The following is a 24,975-nucleotide window of genomic DNA, read 5'->3' as shown; positions in this document are numbered from 1 at the left end:
AATGTGTCGGTGGCATCGGCAGAGACCATGAATAATACGTCTAATGATGTTTGTTCTGTGCGACAACACACATGGAGCGGCGGGCGGCCACTTAGCATGAAACCGCCATTACAGACACACACGTACAGATACTCATCCACTCATACATTTCCATTTACACTAATTGAGGCAAATTGATTGTTTTTCCTGCAGAATCACACGTGATGAACTCTTCTCACGCCTTATATATTCAGGGAGCAAGAAGCGTGAAAATGATCGGGTTCTCATTTTCAGGCTGATTTTCGGAAGGATATGACCTTTTTAATATGACCCCCCCCCCACTCCTCTCCCAATCATCCGCCGCTGCTTGATGACTCAGCAGCTTTTTGAATAGCGTGACTGACAGGTGGGCACAGACTGGCATTTTCAACCTCGTCACTTTCAAAATGACAATGAGCCCCCAGATAAGCCAAATGCATTCTGCGGTTGACGAATACAATATTATAGTGCATGAGCTAGTTTGAGGTAGACGCTGTATCGCTCTTGGTTGATTATTTACTTTCTCGCATGCAGGAAAAACTAGTAATTTCCACAGAGCTTTGTAGCAATTCATGCTAATTTATATATTACACTGACATGTCATTGTTATAAATGTAATCAGAACAGATGACAGGCGACACGTCACAGTGGTCAGGTGACACTTCTGATGAAGACTGCAGCTGACAGTCAAGGTAAAACACCACCTGATATCACTAGCTTGTCTATATATATATATATATATATATATATATATATATATATATACTCTAATATAGTGTACTTTACTAAAAATTCTAATATACTTGTAGGGTTAAATCATTAGTATTGCAATGTGTGTCAATGAGGGAGGCTTAAATAGGCTTTTTAGCACAATGTTGTTAAACATAAAAACAAGTTTGCTATTATAAATACATGTATATTTTAAAATATATACATTTTATATCATGTTTTTATAATATAAACATTATAATTTATAATTTATTGTTATTATTACCATGTTATTGTTTTCCTTTACTTTTGTGTTTTATTTACTTTATTTACTGTTATTTTAAATGTATTGTTCTTATTTGTTTTACTAGTTTTTATTTTCTTAATTCAAACTTGCAGTTTAAAAAAAAATAATATTTTGTATTATTATTTCTATATTTTCTATAGTTATGTCATGGTGGTGCATGGTCGTGACCCCGGGATGCAGAGATAGAGTCGAAGTGCAGGTAAAAGTCTTTAATTAGCCATGAGCAGGTGCAGGTACTCACAGTTTTGTAGCCAGAATGGAAACAAAAGGTGACAGAGAAAAACAGGCTCTGTGAAAATAGAACAGATAACTACAAAAGGGATGGTAAACTGAGAAGAAACCACTGAGAAGCAGCAAATAAAGAAATCACACCTGACACTTTGCTGGGCTTAAGAGTCAAACTGATACATACTGATACTGTCAAACTGACGTCAAGTGGCTGCACACAACCAAAAATAAGCCAAAATAAGAGCGTATATAGAACAGGAACGAAGGACTCGACCCTTTAATATAACATTATAAATAAATACATTCTATTAAACTATAATATTTTTAAAAGAGTTTGGACGTCCAGCAACATTTTAAATGACTGTAGCCGTCATTTAAAAATCCTGGCAAATATATTAACGCTATTACATTTTAAAGAAGTGGTCTCAAACATCAATTTGTGGTGATGTCATCATACACTAATTAGCTCTACCACCGCATCCTTTTGTATTTAAGCCCTCCACAAAAAGATTATGCAGCAGTATTGACAAGGTTCGTGCTAACTAAGACAACATCCCAGTGACCATGCGCTCACCAAATAAATCCCTTGAAAGCGTCCGCTCACTAGCAGAAAGAGTGGCCAGAAAGAGATGTAGTCATTAAAATGAAGAAACTAATGGAAAGGTCAAGGTAATTAACCTGGTAGATGTGCTTACCACGCTGCGGTGGCGACACGCGTCACAATGGCTGCCGGCTGTAATTGGTCACGGCGAGGGGGCGGCTGTTTGTTGTAGCGGCCTCGAAAAGGCCAACACACAGTCTCCTTGTAAACACGGAATTACACGCTAATTAATTAACTGTGCAAATTTCAATTACATGAGTGGAGAATGATGTAAAAACATCTTTGGCAGCAAGAACTGCAGCAGAAACGTGGGATATGTTCAGTGGCCAACTAATTAGAGCCGACAACCACTATGACCTTGTATTTGTTTTGTAGTAGTCTCTTTTTCAAGTTACCTGATTTCTTCGCTTACTTGATTAGGGGCGGAGTCTAAATTCACACAGTAGGCCATGCCCTGGACCACCCACCCATATCGAGGTTTTAGTGGGACATTAATCATTTGTAGAGCATTGTCAGGGCTTGATATTACTGTCAATCTAATGAGCAAGGGTTAATTATTCCATGCACTCATATGGACACGTTATGTGAAATCATGAATGAAGACGGATAGAGCCCTCAGCTGTTGGAGCTTCATCATAGACGTTAATATGCTTCCAACCTTGTGGGAAAGCCCTGTTCTATTCCCAGTGCACAAAGCAAGACCCTGACCTCAAAAATGGAAAGAATCATTAGATCATCATCATAAGACACTTACTGTACTTTGAAACAAACAGCTCAGATAACCACGAGCGAAACACAGAAGCTGTGGAACCAGTGAGACACTGGCATAGGACCGGTAGAACCAATGAGGATACTGTCAGGAGAAACGATGACATTTTTACATTTTGACAACCAGTTGATCCACTGAGACACTGACATAGTCCTGGTGACAACCAGTAGAACCAGTGAGACACAGGCACAGAACCAGTGCGATGTTGATATATATGACCTGTACAACCAGTGAGACACTGAACCAGGACCACTAGAACCAATGGGATGCTGTCAAGAGAACCAGTGAGACACTGACATATAACTTGTAGAACCAATGAGACACTGATATTGGACTAGTGAGAACCAGTGAGACAGGGACATAGAACCAGTAGAACTAACACAGAATCTGTGACATGCTGACTTAGAACCAGCACGAGACTGACATAGGAGACAGTAACTCAGAATGAGTAGAACCAGTGAAACAGTGACATCAAAACAGAAGAACCAGTGAGACACTGACAGAACCAGTTGAAACAGTGAGGCCCTGACAAAGAATCAGGAGAACCTATGACACACTGCCATAGAACCAGAAGAACCAGTGAGGCACACACTGTAGCGCTATTGTATTTTATAGTACTTTATTAATCCCACAGCAGGGAAATTCACTCGTTACAGCAGCAAGCGAGATACGCAAGTAAAGAATACAGAGTGACTACAACATGGTTCAAGTGGTGCAGGTGTTGTAGAGCCTGACAGCGGTCGATATAAAGGACCTGCGGAACCTCTCCTTCTTACACTGTGGGTGTAACAGTCTGCTGCTGAAGGAGCTGCTAAGGGAAACAACAGTGTCATGTAGCGGGTGAGAGGTGTTGTCCATGATGGATGTCAGCTTAGCCAACATCCTTCTCTCCCCCACTTCCTCCACGGAGTCCAGAGGACCGTCCAGGACAGAGCTCGCTCTCCTGATCAGCCTATTGATCCTGCTCCTGTCCCTGTCCGTGCTGCCCCCTCTCCAGCAGCCCACAGCATAGAAGATGGCTGAGGCTACCACAGAGTCATAAAAGGTCAGATAACAGATAACCTTTGAAATGTGGATCTGGAACTAGTGAGACACGGACATAGAACAAGTAGAGCTAATAGATAACCTGTGAGATGCCAATCTAGAACCAGTGAGACATGGACATAGAACCACTAGAACTAACAGGACCTCTGAGATGCCGACCTAGAACAGGTGAGTGATGGACTGAACCAGTAGAACTAACAGAAAACCTATGAGATGCCGATCTAGACCCATTAAGAGACAGACATAGAACCAGTAGAACTAACGGAGAACTAATGAGATGCTGATCTAGAACCAGTGAGAGATTCGAGATTCAAGATTCAAGATTCAAGAGTTTTATTGTCATATACACAGTAAAACAGGCAGTTATACTATGCAATGAAATTCTTATTCTGTTCATTCTCCCAAGAAAAGAAAGAAAACACAAGAAAAAGAATAAGAACATAAGAAACATAAATACCAATAAATTAAGCAACAACAACAGAAGAGACATTAATGCAAATAAATAATACAAATAAATAAATAAGTAAATAAATAAAAGTGCTATGAGTGTGTGCGTGTGTTGAGTTGCATCTGTAGAAGCAACTCAGGATTGTGGTGGACATGCCAAATTTCCTCAGTCTTCTCAGGAAGTACAGTCTCCTTTGGGACTTCTTCATAATTTGTTGGGTGTTGTGAGACCAGGTGAGGTCCTCGCTGATGTATGTGCCAAGGAACTTGAGGGTTTTCACCCTCTCCACCTCAGTCTCATCAATAAACAGGGGTCTATGCGGCTCCTTTTCCCTTGTTCTTGGGTCGATGATCATCTCTTTGGTCTTCTCTGTATTGAGGAGATTGTTATCACGACACCAAGCTATGATGTCCGCCACCTCTCTTCTGTATAATGTTTCAACACCACCAGTGATCAGGCCGATGACTGTAGTGTCATCCGCAAATTTAATGATGCTGGTGTTGTTCTGGGAGGCCACGCAATCATAGGTGAAGAGCGTGTAGAGGAGCGGACTCAGCACACACCCCTGTGGGGTCCCAGTGCTCACAATTCTTGAGCAGGATGTGCGATTGTGGACTCTGACTGACTGGGGCCTGCCTGTTAGAAAGTTAAACACCCAGTTACAGAGGGAGGGTGACAGGCCAGGTGTGAGAAGCTTATTTGTGAGTTTGTGGGGGCTGACTGTGTTAAAAGCAGAGCTATAGTCTATAAATAGCATTCTGACATATGTGTCCTGGCCCTGTAGGTGAGAAAGGGCTGTGTGGATGGCAGTGTTGACTGCATCATCAGTGGACCGGTTCTGGCGGTATGCAAACTGTAGAGGGTCCACAGTGGCCGGGATGCTCTTTTTGATGTGGGTCCTGACTATCCTTTCAAAGCACTTCATGACAATAGGAGTGAGTGCTATAGGGCGATAGTCATTCAAGCAGGTCACGTTGCTCTTCTTGGGTACGGGCACGATGGTGGTGGACTTAAAGCAGGTCGGTACAGATGCTTGTGCAAGCGACAGGTTAAATATGTCAGCAAGCAGCCCACATGCTAGCTAGCTCTGATGAGCAAACCCGAAGTGCACGTCCTGAGATGTTGTCTGGGCCTGCTGCTTTTCGTGGGTTTGTTTTGTTCAGAACCCTGCGCACATCTGCTGATGTCACCATGAGAGGTGAGTCCTGTGTGCTCCCAAGTCCAGCCACCCTCTCTGCTCATCAGGAGTTTGGGTGTCAAAGCGGGCATAGAACTCATTCAGCTCGTCTGGAAGTGTGGTTAGGCTGGATGTGGCTACGCTACTCCGCTGTCGATACTCTGTGATGTGCTGGAGCCCCGCCCACACGCGCTGAGGGTCTGAGGTGGAATAGCAGCCCTCCAGCTTCTGTTTGTACTGTCTTTTGGCCTCTCTTATGGATCTCCTCAGGTCATATCTGGCCTTTTTGTAGTCCTCAGTGGTGCCCATGACAAATGCAGACGAACGAGCACGTGGCTTAGCCCTTACATCACAGTTCATCCACTGTTTTTGATTAGGGTATTTTCTGTAATACTTGGTGGTGGTAACAGTCTCTATGCATGTGCTAATGTAGCCAGTAACAGCAGACGCGTATTCATCCAAATCAACAGTACAATCTTCCCTCCCCGCCGCAGTTTTAAACACATCCCAGTTTGTGCAGCCAAAGCAGTCCTGAAGTACTTGATCAGTTTCTTGACATAGAACCAGTAGAATTAACAGAAAACCTGTGAGGTGGCGACCTAGAACCAGTGACGCAGGGGCATAGAAGCAGTAGAATCCGTGAGACTGACATAGACCCGTCTAAACTTTCCCCACTTCCTGAGGGCGTAATGTTTCTTCTGTGATGTGAGCACATGTCAAGTGTGTGCATGGAGGGATGTAAAGTAAGAAAAACAGATTTGGAGTGTTCTTGTTGGAGTGTAATCTCCCAAAGTGTGCTGCGACAGTGAAGGAGAAGATTAGCGAGGTGTTGATATTCATCTCCACTCCCCCATCATCTAATGGCCATCTTGGCCAAGGCTCTCATCCGCATGCTAACGGACCAAAGGCGGCCGTCGCTCTTTCATGCGTTGAAGTGCGCTCTGTGAGACCTCCGTCTGCCGGGCCTTTCATAATGCATCAAATGCATGCACGCGCATGTTTGACTTTACATATCGCGCTCCCCGAGCCGAGCCGGCGACGCCTATAAAATGCATGACTCGTTCACGCGTGCATGCGCTTATGACAAGGCCGTCAATCAACGACCTGCTTTGACAGACATCATTATTATTCCCGCATCGCTGCATGAAAATAACCTCCTCCTGGTGCTAAATAATGCTAAATTGCTAACAAGAGCGCTAAGCTAGAGGACAATTTTGCTTCCGCTCATCCATAGTTATCCGCTTCCTCCCGTACTCCTCACATGTCTGCTGTCAAAGTTCAAAGCGTGCAAACACTTCGGCGAGTCTCTTTGAAGAAATGTAAATGTTACACAGCGGCCTGATTGAAATGCAATCAGACGGAATGCGCACAACAAAGAAGACGGCAATAAAAACGTCTCTAAGCTATCATCAAGTGGAGAAAAAAACTGCTTTTTGTCTCGTTTTTGGATCACTGACAACTCCCAGAAGTTTAAATTAGGTGCAGAGCAAAACATCCGCGCGTCTAATTGAATGGGAAGTCTTATCAAGGCCAGAGTAGCGACATCTCAGCATCATCACCGTCGCCGCACAGAAGGAGAAGCATCCTCTCAGCTGACTGCCTGCAGACTTTTTCTTTATGCGCTTCATTAAAATGTCTGCCATCAAAGACAGTTTGAGTCACCGCGGGCAACCGTGTCCAAATTCATAATCCAATGAAGGAAGTAGACATAAACACGTGTCAAACGCTGGTATACAACCTTCAAGCTGACCTGATGGAATCACTGATGCCAGCAATAGTTGGTGGCCTGGGGGGCGTAGTCAAGAACTGTTTGGACCAGGGGAGATCCCCTTATTGTCTTCCATCTTCAACCGCTTTTCCCCTAAAATAGAAATAGTCTGTTCCAGGGTCAAACTGCCAACACACATCATAAAACAAATTAAAACCAATAACTTTAATTACGATGTCATGTGAAGGTGACTTGTGTGACTGCTAACACGTGTTTGCTAACACCTGGCCACAAACACATACCACATGTCTACTACTTGTGGCCCCCAACATGCAACTGCTAACATCTGCTAACAGGTGAACGGGTGCTAACATGTGACCACTTATCTGTAATTGCGAACATGTTGTCGATAACTCATGGCCACTAACACAAGACCGCCAGCATAAGACCACTCCAACACGTGACCATTTGCACATGGCTGCTCACATTGCCTTTCCGATACACCATGTGATGTACTTGATTGCTAACATTTGCTAATGCATGACTGCTAGCAGGTCCTTGCGAACATGGGACTGCTAGTATTTGACTTCCAAGACACGACCACTAGCAGATGTTGGCTGTTGCTAACATCTGTTAATGCACGACTGCTAACGTGTGACCACTGAGACAACATTGCTAACATTTGCTAGCACATGAATGCTAACATTTTCTAACTTGTGGTTGCTAACATTAATTATCATGTGACCACGAACTAGCACGTAACGAAAAGCACGTAATTGGCAACAGTTGCGGTCACACGACCAGTAGGACGTGCTTGCTAACATTTGCTAATACATTTTAAGAAGATCAATCGCAGCATCAAAAGCCAATATCAGTGTTAAACAAGTACGATGCTCTATCACAAGAAGGAGATGATAATAATAATAATACAAGTGAGATTCTGTTCCTTATTATTCATAAATGGAGCCAAATGTTTGTGGAGAGTGGGCGGGGTTTCTGACACAGAGTGAGGATCGTTGTGCAGTGATTGATGTCCCTTTTTGTCTAATCATTTCTGTTTTTTGTGGGTTTGTTTCAGGCAGTACTCCTGCAGCTGGGCGATGTATGGAACACAGAAGGATCATGAAATAGGTATGTAGACTAGTAGCTGACACAAAGCACTGAGAATTACTTAAATTGACAAAAATATGTGTGTAATGAGGCGGTAAGTACTAGCATAGCGTTCATGTGCTGTTCCCTAGTGGTAATAGAAGACCAATGGCCTTGCTGGTGGACACACAGTCAGAGCATACAGTATTAGGATCAAACAGCCTTAAATACACTTGCAGTGCTTCCTTGTGTGTATTTCCATGATTTGAACAGTGATAGTCTCTCCATGCTGACTTTGAAGATGGATGTGTGAAAGCAGCTCTAATCTGGGCTCATTTCAGCCAAGCGCGCTCGTGAGGACAAACGTTGTAGGGATGGATGCGGGGGGGAGGATATAGAGCATTTCCAAGCCCCCGCTGACAAACACACATGGATCCCAACTTCAATAAAATGTGCTCCTTCTCTCCTTCCCCCCTCTTTCAAATCTCTTTTTCATGGCTTCAAATGACTTCAGTGTCACAAGAGAGATGTGCACATACTAACATGCTTGCATATTTCTCTTACTGGCTCTCTTCTGGACAGCTTAGCGTGATGCTAATTGGCTCGGAGATAGCAGAGATAGAAAAGGAAGTTGGCCTGCTAAGTAGAAAGACAAGGCTTTGACGGCTTCTTGAGGACAGCAGGACTCCTTGCAAGTGTTGCAAGCAATTTACAGGTAGCACTTGACTGCTAACATGTCTGCTAAACAACGTAAGACTGCTACCTTGGAGCCGCTAACCTGACTGCTAAAATAAATGTGACCAGCAACAACTGCAAGAAGAGCAAGAACTGATGTGACTCCTCACTAGTTATTGATAGCACTTGATGGCTAGTGTTTTACTGCTAACAAGTGGCTACTGATAACTGACAGCTAATACGTGCAGTAACTGCTAACCTGGCCGCTACCACTAAGCCGCCCCACTGATATAATATGACCGCCAGTATTTCTGTTAAAACAAGTTCCCCAATGATTTTGATTGTGACGGACGGATGCCTGAGAGAGCACAAAATGTCAACATTACCCTTGTGTGTCGTTCTACTACACACACTGCTGGTGGTCTCCTGCGGTCTCGCCAGCATCATTTTGTGCTGATCAGTCATAATGTGTGCGTTAAGCTTAATTGGCCACTCTTGAGCTTTGGAAAATCATTACGTGTATGAGATTACGGCTAATTTCATTGAAAGGACCGCCATAAAAAGCTTGGCTCAGCAAAACGGCACGGGATGGGGAAGTACGCAGGAGCATCAGTGATTTATAGATGCGGATGGCGAGGCCACGCTTTGGATAAACTTGTGCTCGGGAGTCAATTCTTCATTGGTGCCGCACAAAATTAGCATGGGAAGCAACTGACGGGGTGTCTGATGAAGTGGCGTCTCGGCAGCCATCCTGTTGTAACAGCCACCATTTTTCATAATTCCGCCATTTGATTACGACGGGGCAGTGATGGATGAAGCCCGCTGACGGCTGACTTTAACGCATCACACCAACTCCAGGTGAGCTTTAGTCCTCGCCGCTGTAACGCCATGAGACCTTTGTGGTCACATTGTGGGTTCAAAGTCAGGCCTAAATCTGACACAAAGTAAAACAGACTTTGAAAAGTGTATTTGTAGCATAATGATGCACTCAAGACTGCTGGGAAATCACGAGGCCGACATCAAAGTCCAACAGTAACACAAAGCACGATGAGGACCGCCCTAGTCTTGCATTTGTTTTGTTTGCAAATCGTGTCTCTTTAATATAAACAGCTTCAACACAGAAGGCAGAGAATAAGTTCTCCTGCCAACATGGAGGTAGCACCACAGGCTAACATTGTCCAACACTTGGGGCAGAAATATCCGACATTCGTGGGGTTGTATGTAAAAATGCTCGCTCTTATGTAGCTATTTTGTGTGATTTCTGTGTAAAAGAGTACTCAAGTACATTTCCGACTGGTTTTCCTGTTGCTATGGCAGTGATAATGAAATCAGGCCATGTGAACGTTTCACGGGCAATGGTTTATGGGACATGCAGTCTCGGACATGACGGGAGGAAACTTGACAATCCCGTCCAGACATTGCGGGTACGCTTTCACACAGGCACTGTCCTGACTCTTACACCTCGAACACCACCTCAGAAGCCAAATAACCTGTCGTTTGATTATGTCCCACACAACTGAAAGACTGCTGTTAAGGGTCTACGTGAAAGGAGCTAACGTCTCTGTCTGATGCTGCCACTATCTCATTGGGGTTTGTGGAAATATCCTGCATTTGCTGGGGTTCCTTTCTTCTGTGGGATTTCTGTATGAAAGAATCCTCAAGTACGAATGTGATTGGTTCTCTTGTTGCTTTGGAAATGTTTACATCAGCTCTCATTTACATTTGCTACTCAACTTTTGTGCTTTAGCACGACTTAGCACGACTGTTTTGGTGGAACAAAAAATCTGTGAGAGTGTGACATAACCTGTGATAACGCATATAACTACAGTGTGTTGTCTCTGTGGGGGAACATCAGTGTCAACAGCGCTTGGTTGCCCCGCTATGTCTTATCAATTTACCCTTTCCCCAGTTGTGCTTTATCAAAAGTAATTATCTTTATTCTCGGGGGTTGGACTGTTTTTTTTTTTTAATATGACCTGCTATCTGCTGTTGACTGGCACGCAGGATTCATGTCATTTATCGGCCCGCTAACACACAATCCAATATGCTTTCTATCTCCATGTCACTATGCGCTCGTGATGCCAGGGCCCGGTGTTATCGAGGCCGCCGGCCACTCCAAAAGGACCACGGGAGTCACGGGGGACGCTTTCAGCCTTTTAATGCCGACAAGCTTGACACATGGACACGGTGGAAGTGAGACCAGTTGGATAAACGGTCTCTCGACTGAGGGGGAGTTTAAGAAATCTGTACAACAATGACAAAAATAGTCATAATATGACTGACGTGTTCAAGCCAATGATTGAATGAACAAGACTGCTCCCCTTCTGAAGCTTTTCATGTCATAAAATACGTATGCATGGTAACACAAACCGACTTAAAAAGCCCACTTGAAATCAGGATGGTCATCACTTAACACAACAGTCTAAGTCATGGTGCACAACTAAAAACATCACACAGCAACGCAAACACAGACAAGACATTACCTCTATTTTTGCAGAACAGTAACTAACAACTATGTGGCTCAAACATGTAACTTTAAGAGCATTTTCTACCAAAACACAACCGCAAAGCACGCTGGGGAACAGGAAGTGCTCCCCAGCGACGCACCAAAACACTACCGCAAAGCACGCTGGGGAACGACGCGACAATACGCTAGCATGCTTGCTATTGTATGTTTTTAAAAAGCCAGCGAGAGCAAAACTGAGTTGGGTTGTACTTTATTGAAGTATTTAACAATGTACTCACGTTATTTTTGATAAATCCTCATCCACAAATCCATCAAAGTCCTCATCTTTTATATCCCAAATGAAGAGCGGGGCAAGTTCTCCATCAAACACGCCAGGTTACCTGTCGTCGTTGTCAGTCAGTCTCGTTGCCGTGCGGCGCCTCAGAAATGATGCTGGCTTTTGTGAAAGCTCGAACAGTGCATCAGATACGTTAGCCCAAGCATTCACAATCCATTAGTGAAGCCGTGTTCGCTAGCTGTCATCCATCGCTCCCACGCCGCTCGCAATGTAACTTTAAACACCGTGTTTACATCCATTCACAAATTGTGAAACTAGCACGGCGCTGCATTCCAGTGTTCGCTAGCTGTCATCTATCGCTCCCACGGCGCTCGCAACGTAACTTTAAACGCTGTGTTTACACCGATGTCCAGCGGTTGGAGTTCCCTCGTCAAGCCTCCCGGAATAATGTTAAGCTCCAGGTTCATTTGTGGTGACGCGTGTGAAAAAAAACATCCGGTTTCTTTCCGTACACTTCACTCAGCCATTTTCTCCTTCCAGCCGCTTTGGTCCGGCTGGAAACTTTTCTTTAGGCAGCGTCAGCGTCTACCACAGGTAGCAGTTTCTGTCCATTACCATGGCAACCAAGCACAACAGTAAAAGCCGACTTCTCGTGTCGCGTTGTGTGTATCGCTACCGTGCTGGTCTTCTCTACAGTGTGGTTCACCAGGATGTGGAAAGTGAGCAACACGTCGTCCATGTTTGTGATGTAGTTGGATGGATAGATGGCGCCATTTCATAATAAAAATATACTGATATAACTACTGGGGCGTGCCTTTAGCGTCCTCAGTCACGTCCACCTTTCCTTTCCTTTATACAAGCAGCGTGTCGGCAGGCTCCCAGTCAGTCATAAAAGTCACACAGCAACACTTACCGATTTTCTTACAGATTTTGGAACTCGGTACACACATACGGCGCTCTGCATTATAAGGCGCCCCGCCCATTTTGGACAAAATTTAAGACTTTTAAGTGCGCCTTGTGGTCGTGAAAATACGGTAGTTAAAATTTAACACTCCTTGACACCGACCGGTGTTGCATTTATTTAACACTAGTGTGAGGTGTCACAATTAATTCTCTTAAGAGTCATTTATTAACTCTTATAGTGTCATTTAAATACTCTCAAAGGAGTTGCAACATTAACACTATAAAAGTGTTAATATACTACTTCAAAATAAAATTTTAAATTTTTTTAAAAATGACTAGTTGACTGCTTCATACATTTTATTCAAAAACATTTAATTTACAACAGACAGTACCTTGTATAACAGTAGGGCACTATGTATGCTCTTTGACAATTGTCATTGGAGCACTGCTTGTCATATGGTCTGAAATGAGTCAGTTCATTTAAACACATGACAGAAAACTCAAGCATTTGGTCTTCTATGCAGTACGTGTTAAACAGGTCATCATCGTACATCGTTTCTACATTACAGGCTATTATGTAAGCACATTCTTTGTGTATTGTTATATCACAGATCTTCTTGAACACAGGTAGATCAAAGCTACATCCAGTACATGTGAACAAACCAACATGGTACTCTGTACCGTAACTTCTCACCCAGTTGGTACTTGACACACTTGGAAGATGCTTGCAGACATCATGCCTGACCACGTTCCTCCCCGCCTTTCAAGTTGCAGATTGTTTTTGATGTTGTAGGGCCAAATGCAGATCTTCTAAAATAATAATTTTCATAGTGAAATGCCATGACAAAGGACTGAGATTTTTAAAAATTTTAACCACACCTTTTGAAAAAATTGTGTTTTGCTTCAAAAACGCATTCACTACTTACTTTGCCAAATGTTGCACAGTCAGTGCCAACTCAGCTCACAGCAACACTAGATAGAAAATATAACTTAGCAAAAACACGAGCTCACATTAGCAAAGGCTTTGGGTGAAAACATCTGCCTCAGTTTATTAGTCTTAAAGATCACACCAAAGGCTAACGTTTTTTTATGTCGAAACAAGGTACAACATAATTCATTAGTTCATCCACAGTATTTAAACGTTTACTTACCTACTGATGCAAAATGATTCCTAATTGCCAACTTCTTCCATCTGCTTTTCATTTCAGCAACGTGCAGTGAGGGGTGGAGTCTAAATGAAATGTCCGTGGGCCGAGCTTAAGACGCTTGAACACTGTTAGGTGTTAAATGGAGTGTGAAAGTGTTGAATGTCTTTATTGTGACACTAACAAGATTTAAACATTTTCAACACTCCATTTTAACTACAACACTTTCATGATCTAGTGTTAAATTTAACATTTTTAAGAAAATGCAGTGTTAGATCAACTCCAAATAGTGTAAGATTGACACTCCAACTTCAAGATTCTCATCACCACCAAAAAATTAACACTCCTCAATTTGCTGTGTAGCTTTGCTAGTGTTAAGTGTGTAGGTTTATTGCACTCCTTAATCACTCCGTTGTTGCCTGTGATGTATGGCATCTATTATACAAGTACAATAGCGCTTCGTGGAGACACTCTCTCTGACAAACTGTCAAACATGTTTGTGCGTCTGACAACACAGCTCATTAGACAGCATGTGATATACATGTACACTATCGCAGAGGTCACAACCGGTTGTTTGGGCTCCTACAGCCAGACTACGTGCAAAAAGCGCAGGAAACGCACGGAGGGCACACGAGTGACGTGCTGATTTGTGATCCGTAGACTGGTCGCAGAGGTTCTTTGTCATTTCAAACTCTACGGGGCGCTTACGTTTTTTTTCTGGTTGCAAGACACTCTTAACGCACGCTGTCCGTACGGCCAACATGTGTCTTTCGTACGTTTTGCCGGTGTCAGGTTTGTCAAAATGCCTATTTCGTATGTCGCGCTCGCGGTACCCTATGTGTGTCGTGTGCCACACGTGTACCCCACATACATAATTAGTGTGGCCAAAGCACGTTTTTTTCTGTTTTTGTATATTAGCTTAATATATATGTATATTAGCTCAATATACTTAGGGTTTAAAATAAATCAGTAAATTAGTATGACGTCTTGTATTCCTTCTGCTATGATTGGAAATACCGTGCACTACTTTTTAAAATTTACCAGACACATTAGGTGTATTTGCATAAAGTATCAATATTAGATCGGTATCGCTGATACCAGCCTGAATTTTATCCAGTATCGGATTGGGGAGGTCGATCTATGTTCCTATCCTCACCTATGGTAATGAGCTGGGTAGTGACCGAAAGGACAAGTTCGCTGGTACAAGCGGCCAAAATGAGTTTGGTGGCTGGGCCCTCCCTTAGAGATAAGGTGAGAAGCACTGTCATCCGGGAGAAACTTGGAGTCCTCCGCATTCAGAGGAGCCAGATGAGGTGGCTCGGGCATCTAGTCAGGATGCCCCCCCCAGACGCCTCCATGGGGAAGTGTTCAGGGCACGTCTGACCGGTAGGAGGCCTCGGGGAAGACCCAGGACCCAGGACTGGAGAGACTGTCTCAACTGGCCTGGGAACACCTCGGGATCCGCCGAGGGGGGCGGGACGAACTGGCCGGAGAGAGGGAAGTCTGGGCTTCCCTGCGAGCCGATCTTTGATAAGTGGAAGAAGAGTCCGGCAGGAGGGGAGAAAGAGGGGCGCGGTGATCTTACTCCTTCATGGTCAGCACAACTACGTTCTCCACAAACAAAAACAAAGCATTGATTTGAGGAATGCCACAAATTGCACGGTCAAAAAAAACGCATGTCCGGCTGTGACCTAGGCTTATGGTGGGACCTTTGGGACTGAGAGGAAAATAGTTTACCATAGGAGATTTCAAAATTAAGAGGCTGTACAGGAAGGGAGTATTTTAGGAGGATAATGGAAGAATACATGCTGACTGAGGAGATGAAATTCCTTGTATGTAAAGGTTGTAAGTATGACGTCTGTAAGAACAGTCGGCAGTTCTTTCATAATTAGACACATTTTCATCCAAACAGTGGCCCACTAGACCTTTCTGTTTAGAGAAGCCAGTAAGCCTTTAGTATAATTTCAGTTGCTACACCATGTATTGCATCAGTATATAAAGGGTAAATTATGAGAATATGCACTAAGTTTTGGTTTGAAATAAGTGGAGAAAACAGCAAACCCACATAAGCTTCTTGTAAGAAATGCCCCGATCCTGAACTCCCCAGTATCAGCATGTAAACGTCTCCTCAGGATCCGCAATGTTTTGACGACGAGGCTCTTCTTGCTGACAATGTTCCTTCATGGTAATTTCCATTTGTTGATGATTATTTTCCCTGTGAGGACGAGCTCCTAATTGCAGCTTGCCATTTGCTGTCACTTTAATCACCATAATAAGCTCTGGTGTTAAATGAATGGCTTCTGAATGGCACAAACAGCCTAATTAGCGGCATTCTCGATAATGACGATGACGGCGACGTCGTTGTTTGACGAAATGTCATGCATGTCCTTTCGCTGGCCAGTCAAGCGCACGTTATTGGCTGTCTTTCACTTCCTTCCCTGCGGTTTGACATATAGATTGTGTCCGGGCCAGACAAATATGTGTCTAGGAAGCGTACCATTACTATTGTCATATTGGCTGACGGCACTTTATGGCTCAATAATGCTGTCATCACTCATACTGTCACTGACCACAGCATGCTTCACATTAGCTTGCCTCTTTGACGCTGATTTATTCCGTCCCGCCCCTCAGCGAGCATCGGGTATGAGGGGGGGCAAAAAAAAAATCAGTCAGCATCAGTTGTGCCAAACTCTCCTCTGCCAATATTGGATTGTAGTTCGTAGAAGCGCTCACAAACAGCAGCGGTCCCATAAATTTCTTTTGGGGAGGGTGACTGTTTTGCAATCTGATAGACGCCTTCCGCTTTGACCGTCCCGAAAATGTCAAGAGAGAGCAGCCTTGAATCCTTAAACAAAGGCCTTCGCCGCACCCATCTGTCGCGGAACACCCATAAATAACATGTGACAACACGGCGCTCGTCGTTTGACCTTTTCCTCAAAGAGAAACTTGTCCAAACTAAGCAACTACCCTTGACACAAGGACGCAATCTCATTCGCTGCACAGGCGTCCTTCCATTCCGGCTGATATGAGCGCACGTCGGGACAGGGAAAGCAATCAATGGGCTTAAACGAGGGGAGCGCAATTAGGCGGCAGGCCGGAGCACGCTCTTTGGAAGTCGAGTAAACAACGAGCGAGCTGCCTCAAACAGCTTCTGTCTATCTCCATGTGCCTCATTGATTTTCTCTATTTTTAACATTTCTATTCATCGTGTACTTTGATGATGGGATTCTTCAGTAGAGAGAGAGAAAGATTTGTCAGATGACGACGCTGCTCGACAAAAAAAGTAATCACATTATCCACGCGTACGCCGCATTATTATCTTTTAAAGGCAGGCCTGTTTATGGCTCAAATAGACAAAAAGCACAACAGAGACCATTTTAATTACTGACATGCATAAACATGACTGACAATTAGACCGTTAGTCATCAAAGGATGCGTCACCTTACTTTTTAAATCCCTAAAATCAAATACACTCCCTATAGAGGGGTCCTATTTTTATCAAATGATATGTGTGGGGGGCCTCCCTACTGGAAGACATGCTCAGACTCAACTCACCCAGAGACGGCTGGAGGTAGAGGCTGGGCTCAAGTATTTCAAAATATAAAAAACTGCGTCGCCGGGAGTGCTTTTGGCTTCCCAGCATGCCTTGTGGCACTTGCTTTGTGCAAAGTTGGTAAAGTTGCGTGCTTAGAGTTAGTAGTAGTAGTAGTAGTAGTAGTTGCCCTATGAGTGTTTTTCGTTACCTTTTACGTGTTCTGCTGTCTTTTTTGTGTTTGCACCATGATTGTAGTCAGTCTAGTGACTCCCCCCGTTCATTTCACTGTTGACAAGCTCCCTGTGAATGCAGTGTTGGCTATTACTTGCCCAATTAAAGAGCCTCTTCCTTTGGGCAAGCTGAAGTTCCTCTGACGAGCTCTTATGGGACTCGCCACAGTATATACAGTATAATATGAACATAAATAAGGGTGCACGGGCCACACAAACACTAAACTTGGCCCCCTTGAGGGTGCTGTGCTAGGATATCCTCAAAGTTTTATAACCATTAGACCAATGGCCAATTAGTCGCTAAGTTTGGTGGTGATTCGGCTAAACACCCTAGAGTTACAGTGCATTGAGATGTGTGAGAAATTTCAAGTCAATTCGACTTACTGGGTTGAAAAGCCTCACCATGTTGTGTATTTAAAATAATAGCACAGGCAACGCACTAGGGGTGCATGTTTTGATGATGCAGCAGTTCAGAGACAAACAAACAACTGCATGGGGCGCCTTCATTTTGTGTTTAAAATGGCTGTCAACCGACCACTGCAATGGAACACAAACGCATAGATCTGACTTTTGAACCAAGCAACTTAAAATATTAAAGTATCCAAAATATTTGGACTTTGACTCTGGAATCATCCACTCCACACCATGTCTGCCAGATCTTCTTTTAGCTAAGCCTCAAGCCGTACCTGATTAGCTCCACAAAACAAAACAACATGTTTTCAAAAGTCACATGGGCAAAGCCACGCTAGGTCACCGGCTAATCGATGCCTCTGCAGGGTTTACATTTTTGTGGCACTTAACAAGCTTGGCAGGGAAGGGGGAGCGGGCGAGAGGTCAGTGGTGCGCCAACACGCCCCCACAGACTTGGGAAGAGATGACCGCGGATCCTTGTTAAAAGAATAAGCCGGAAAAGATTCATGGTGAACTGCAAAGGCAAACATTCCAATAACAACTTACTCCCTACACCAGGAATGTTGTTTTCATCGTTTGTTTAGTGTGGGCCTGGATGTAAGGGCGGGCGTTTGTCGCTTTTCGAAAACATTTTCAGAGAATTACGCATGAATTGTATAGTTCCCGTGTTATAGTTTGTTTGTTTTTTTTTAAACAAATTGAAATGCTGGAACTTAGAAAAGTGCTTTTTGTGTGACACATTTTGTGTCTGTAACTTTAATGCTATTGAGTTGTTTGTCCACTCCTGTCTCCATTAGAGTGTGTCTCCAAGAAGCACTACTTTGTCCACTTTTTACACCTACACTATAACTCTTGTCCAACATAACAGATGCCATATATCACATACAACATTGGAACATTAAACTAGCATAGCTGTGTGAGCTAAAGTGTTAACATTACACTCACATTTGAAGAGCAGCATCATGCAGGTTAAGAAGAAAATCATGATCAAACTTCAAGCTCTTGCATCTGTAGATGACTGACAGATAGTTGGCTTCATTTTAAAATGTGTAGCGAAGCCTGGTTTTTATAAGCTTTTCCTTTTGAGTGCCTCTTCCCTCAAAGGTGGAGCAAACAAGTGAGGGAGATGATGGCTTTTTCCCATGTTTGGTGTTCATAACCAGGGACACATTACTGTTGCATCATTATTAAAAAGCCACTTTTTCATAATAGGGGACCTTTAATGACAGGTTGTGTCAGGCTTGGCATGCTTGGCTTGCATGTTGTCCGACTTATTTAAATGCAGATGTGCTCCTGGAGATGGAGAACGCCGTTATCAGTCGCCATCTTGACTCATGTGGGGAAGTGTGACATTTCGGGAATAGTCAGTCTGCCATTTCTCTATTGTTCTTTTTTTTTTTTTTACATTCAAGCATTGATAAAATCAAAGCCTTTAAAATTCCACATGTATGTGAAGGATCATGGAGTCATGGTGGGTCATGTCTACTGTTGAGCCACAGAATTAACAAGTCAGTTTTTTGAACCATTATTCTGCTTCCATAATCCCAGGAAGAGATGTGCAGTTGGAGGAATCAGCGCTCCTCGTGCTGCTATTCATGTGAAACGTGGGCGGTGTAAGACATTCCACATCAATCACAGATGAAAGTGTCAATGATCGATTTTCAAACACTCTACTTTGTCATTTTGAAGCCTCTCCCAGGAGAAAGCCGAAGAAAGTGGCAGGAATAACCGGCTCGTTAGAAAGAAGATGGTTTCCTTCCAAATAATGCAGCGCTCTAGTGAGGCTTGATGACGAGTTCTTTCTCTTTTCTTGTCCTTGGCTATCTGCAAGGTCTGAGCTTTTACTTTGAGAGTAAACTAGGAGCTATTTTGAGAGTCAAATAAACGAGAATCTAGTTAATTCTTTGCCTGTGTTTGGGTCCACCAACCCTTCCATGTGGTGTCCCATGACAATTTCCATTTGTAGGATTATAATGCAATACAGTTGTACTTTAACACACAGCCACTAGTCACTGATTTTGGCTCAAAGTTTGGTGTAGCACTGCTGGCTAATTAGACTCCCAGTTAAGGCGTGTTGAGAAAGTTCCGGTGTTGAATCCCAATTAATGAGGTTTGAGAAGCAACGTCGGGGAAAGTGGGGGTGATGTTTCTTCCCGGGTCAGCGGTGGGGAGATGCCGGGGCCAACCCAGTCTCATTACCACGCATGAGAAGAGGTGACGGTGGTGCTGTGACCCCTGTGGTCCCACTCATTAGCCTGCATCCTTCCGCCCGCTGGGACCTGCTAGCTTGGAGGCTGAATGAGGGGGAAGATGACCAGACAGGTGACACTATGGAGGACAAATAGGTCAAAATGTTGGTTTGCAAAAGGTTCAACAAAAACAGGAATGTTTGAAAACAAAAGGCAATTTTTCCCCATAGAAAATCATGTAAGTCCAAGTAATCCTTTCCAGAAACCAAATAATATTGTCAAACACTACATTTTATAGAGAAGAATTATAGTTTTACATGCAGAAAACAAGATGAAATAATTAGAAATGACCAATGGATGCAACTTAAGCTTAGGTCAAAACCGGAATTATGATTTTTTTTGGCTTCCGATTTATGGCGTAGCTGGTCACAGTTTCGCCAATCGCAGTTGTTTGTCGTCTCCTGTGTGTGGTGCCCATAAGTTCTCAACACGCATGGGGGACGTACGAAGGATGTGGACATGCGTTGGCCACGCTATGTGGTGTGCACATGTGGCACATGACCCACACAGGAGTTCCCAAGTGTGACGTATGAAAAAAATGACATTTTTCCCCAAACTGGACACCAACAAAACGTATGAAAGACACACATTGGCCATATGAACGACGCACAAAGACGTACGAACGGCATAAGTTTGTCTTGCAGCCTGAAAAAAACGTAAATGCCTGTAAAGTTTGTTTGACATGACAAAGAACCTCTGCGACCAGTGTACAGCTTGAAAATTGGCACCTCACACATGTGCCCTCCGTCCGCTTCTTGCATTTGCACGTAGACGACCGGTTGTGACCTAGACTTTAGTGTTGATGCGGACCTCAGGTACATCGAATTCAGTCGTGTTTTTCACCTTCTTTGTCAAAGTGCTTATTCAGCAGTCAGACTCAATAGAAATGAATGGACAGTCTGTCACCGCCACACAGGGTACTTTGTTTGAGCACCCGTTTTCGTGGAACGATACAGTATAGAGCAAATGGACTAGTTTATCACTGTACCAAAATCGAGGCAAAATGTTACCGCAAATTTTCCTTAAAAACCGAATTGTACAAAAATGTATTGTTTTCCTCGAATGTGTTTGGTTGTGTAGGTCAATGATTCTCAACTGGTGTATCGCGGAATTGCTTTCAGTGGGTTGTGGGTCTGTGCCTGGCCAAAACAACCTTGTCCTTCAATGCACCTTGTGTTCTTTTCCATGCTAGTCGCTTGCTTGGTATGTTTTTGAGCGACTTTGTCAAGCTTGAGCAGAAGAGGAAGGACTTAACATGCCGTTTGGCTGACACACAGCTGCAGATATCTGCTGGAGAGCGCACCATACAGAGGACACCATCTCAATACTGCAGCTCACGTTGTGTTCCAAACAGTCCCTTTTAAATATAAGATATTTGAGAAGTTAGAGTTGGAAAAGCGCTTGTCATTATGGGTGATGGGTCCCGCAGCCAAACCACTTCTGTAGATTTTACAGAAAGAACTTGCAGATAAGGGATTGAGTCTAGCGGATAAAAATAAAAATGTAGGTGTGGATCTTGTTAACTATTTGCTTTGTGGAGAAACTCTGATTTGATGTCTCATTTCCTCTATTTGGCGTTTTTTGACGTGCATCACGGCCACCTGGAGGTTTTCTTGTACCACACATATGCTTGTGAAGGAAACTAAACAAATAAGGCGATTGACTTGCTGTCCATCTGAAAGACAACAACAACAACCCTTTTTGGTACAATCGTGCCCCTCCAAGAATAAGTCCAGTTGCCTCCCATTGAACTGTTGTGCGCCACCATGACCTGGATGATTGGACAAGACAGACACCCTTTAAAAACCTCATGAAGGGACACGTAAGGCTTCCAGCTGTCCTGCATGCAAATGTGATGACACCACATGGAAATCCCATCATTCCTCGGCAGAGCTTGTCACAAAAGTTGGACTCATCCTCTGCAGGACACCTTCTCTTCTTTTTTTTCCCCCTCCCCGCCGTCGACCTGTCAGCTCTCATCGCGCCACCGCTGCTAAGTCATACGAGTCAGCTCGAGCTAGCTCATCTTGTCACCCCACCCTGCCACCCGTCCTTTGCCTGCCTCTTATTTCCTTCCTCTTATTTCTTCATTTTGGTGCTCAGGCAAGCTAAAAAGGCAGCAGAAAACCTCCAAAGCCTGCTCTGTTTGATGTTGGCACCTGTCTGCCTTGGTGGACGTTGCGAGTTGAGCCTCACTTTGCAAGAGGAGCGTGTCTTCTCTGTCACTGCTTGTTTGTTGTCGGGGGTGCCAAGAATCCATCTTTTATATATTACTACTATATATTTTATCTCTATTCATTTCACATTCCCCTGCCTATTTATGGCCACTTAGTTTTATTTAACATTCTTTATTGATCCCCCAGGGGGAATTCTCAGAGTGAAACATCAGCGTGAGCGCAGCTATGTCACAGCCCCAGATCAGCTGAAGGTTTAGCATCATGCTCAAGGACACCTCTCTCTAGCATCTAACGCCAATTTACATATTTCCTGCCTGTAGGAGGTCTTGAACCGTCAACCTCAGCGGTCCTCGAGCCAACATCCTTACAGACAGTAATAACATTTTGTCTCTGAGTATTTTTGGGAACCATTTCATGAAAGCCGTACCCCTTGCTTCTCAGCTACAGGTATATTACATGTACAAAAAACTACAACACTTACAGGAAGTAAAATGTGCAGTTGTTTTGTCTTTGGAAAATTGTATTTTCCAGACTATGCGTTGCATCAGTCAAAAAATGTCATGAAGAGCAAAAAAAAAAACATAAGTCACACTGGACTATAAATCGCATTTATTACAAAATTTATTCCCCAAAATTCATGACCAAGAACAGACATTTAATCTGGAAAGGCAGGTGATTCAACTACACGATAGCACAGAGAACACAATAGGCTGAGTAGGTGTCCGATATGTTAATGTAACGCATTAGCAGTTATTCAGCTACACAACAGCATATAACCAAACATACCTGGGTAGCTAAATAGGTTAAATTAACATGACAAGCCAGCCAGTTCACCGAACTCCCGATCTCATCCCACAGCACTGACTCCATTGAATTCTTCATCCTCAGTACAGGGGCAGCATGTAGTCACCACAACCCTAGAGCGCCCTCCCTCGGATGTCAACGGTAATGTTTACTCTCTGTCTCTATCAACTGTCAGTCAGCTACAGCTGTAAATTTGTTCTTTTTTTCTTCAGCAAACATGTGATCGTAGCATGATATTGCTGTTAAAATGTAATGTAGTAACATAGTGCAGCTCACATAGCTATGCTAGTGTTGCTGACGTTTGTGTCCTCCTGCCCCATTCCTTAATGTTACGTTGCTTTATCTGATATTAAAGAGAATGTGACTTGAGTGTAGTGTAAAACTTCCCCTCCAGCTGCTATTTCTGCATCAGATGACAGACTGGGTGGGTTCAGACGAGAAGAGGGCATATTAAACCTCAGCTGACGGACTCCCGACGTCACTCATGCGGCACTTTGGATGCCACATATATAAATTAGCTACGCCAGTCTCCGAGCCTTTCAGAGACGTTGGTGGTGCAGTGAAATGAAGTTTTCTGACAGACCCCAAAGTAATCTCTGCGGGGATTTAGCTTGCTGTCCAGACTCCAGATCCAATGAAAAATAGATTGTGGCGCCCAGGGAAGAAAATGGACACATGATGACAGCATAGCAGGTGATAGCAGTCGTTCTCCAGTTCGTATTAACCATAACAAACCACTCCAGAAGATAAAGGCCTAAAGTGAATTGTTTTGGTGATTTCTATGACAGGTTTAGCTTTTTGGAAATGGAAAAAGTAGGACAACTTCCTTGGAAGTTAATGACAAATAACTGGAAATTTGGAGTAATTTATACCATGCAAACTTTATTGAGAATAATAATGTAAGTAGGCCTGCAACTAACTATTTTCTTATTTAATTAATCGGAAGCTTGTTCTTTTGCTTAATCGAGTCATCGGTTAGGCCCTAGATGGACCAAACACAAACAATTAGTGGTACGGTCCGCAGCATTTCAGAAAAGAGGCACTGCTTTCCATAGTGAAAGCTGATGTATGTGAATATCTTGTTTTGCCTAAAACACAAAGATAGTATAGATCTTCATCATGGATGACTAAGGAAATAAAAAAGAAATATTCATTTTTGAGAGGCTGAAATCGGAGGATATTTACATTTTTAAATAAAGTAAACAATCGAATACCAAAATAGTGATCAACTAATTGGATACTCCACGAATCATTGATTCGTTGATTAATTGTTGCACCTCAAAATGTAAGACTAATATTTAACACACAAGTAACACAACAAGGTGAAAGAATGCACAGAAATTCAAGTGGATTTGCATAAAATGTGCTTGTTTTAGTCATTATTATGCTGCAACTTGATTTCCCCTCCAATTCATTAAGTTTCCCAGTAGCAGGCGAAGCTGCAATTTGCACTTTATTCCCATTCATTCTTGTCAATCCCATTACATTTGCATTTAAGTTAGAAATCCTGAATTTTGACAAATTATACAATGGTGATACAGCTCCTTGTCATGCCTGAGCATAAAGGAGATGCTGTGATGCATCCTCAGACAGAACTAATTGGCTGTTTGATGACGTTTGGACACGTTTGTTCCACGTCCTGTCGCTCAACGCCGCAGCCTGCAGCCGGTCTGCGAGTCAACTTGAACACTGAGAAGAAAATGAGCTATTAAAGAAAGCGGAGGACGAGTGAAGGAGATTAATCGGACACGTGTGAGCTCCGCTGGGCGGAGGCCAAGAAGATTTAGAGAAAGCCATATCTCCACTCCACCGTCTGAATTATGAATGCAAAGGAGAGCGGTCGCTGTCAAGTTTGTGATGAATATTTCACTCATGCATGAGAGCGTCATTAAAGGCTCGGGAGTGGAGAGCTATACCTGATGGGGTCCAAAATGTTTGTCTACTTTACTCTGCTGGTGAGGCGCCGTCACTCTCCATTAACGAATACACCAATTAGCTAAACCAA

The 24,975-nt window shown here is 43.5% G+C and overlaps 1 long non-coding RNA gene across 1 annotated transcript in view; it reads left to right on the top strand.

Annotated features, from left to right (window-relative positions):
• The first annotated feature begins 650 nt into the window (after window positions 1–650).
• The window catches only part of LOC129174320 (uncharacterized), a 41,830-nt gene continuing 17,505 nt past the window's right edge, over window positions 651–24,975 (top strand). The window contains exons 1-3 of the long non-coding RNA XR_008567415.1: window positions 651–710; window positions 1,174–1,232; window positions 8,087–8,139. This is a non-coding gene — a long non-coding RNA (uncharacterized LOC129174320). The remainder of the gene's footprint in view (window positions 711–1,173; window positions 1,233–8,086; window positions 8,140–24,975) is intronic.

The sequence above is a fragment of the Dunckerocampus dactyliophorus genome, chromosome 21, assembly GCF_027744805.1.
Source record: "Dunckerocampus dactyliophorus isolate RoL2022-P2 chromosome 21, RoL_Ddac_1.1, whole genome shotgun sequence".
Classification (NCBI taxonomy): domain Eukaryota; kingdom Metazoa; phylum Chordata; class Actinopteri; order Syngnathiformes; family Syngnathidae; genus Dunckerocampus; species Dunckerocampus dactyliophorus.
The sequence above is the reverse complement of the archived record's forward strand: the minus strand, read 5'-3'. Positions and strand labels throughout refer to the sequence as shown.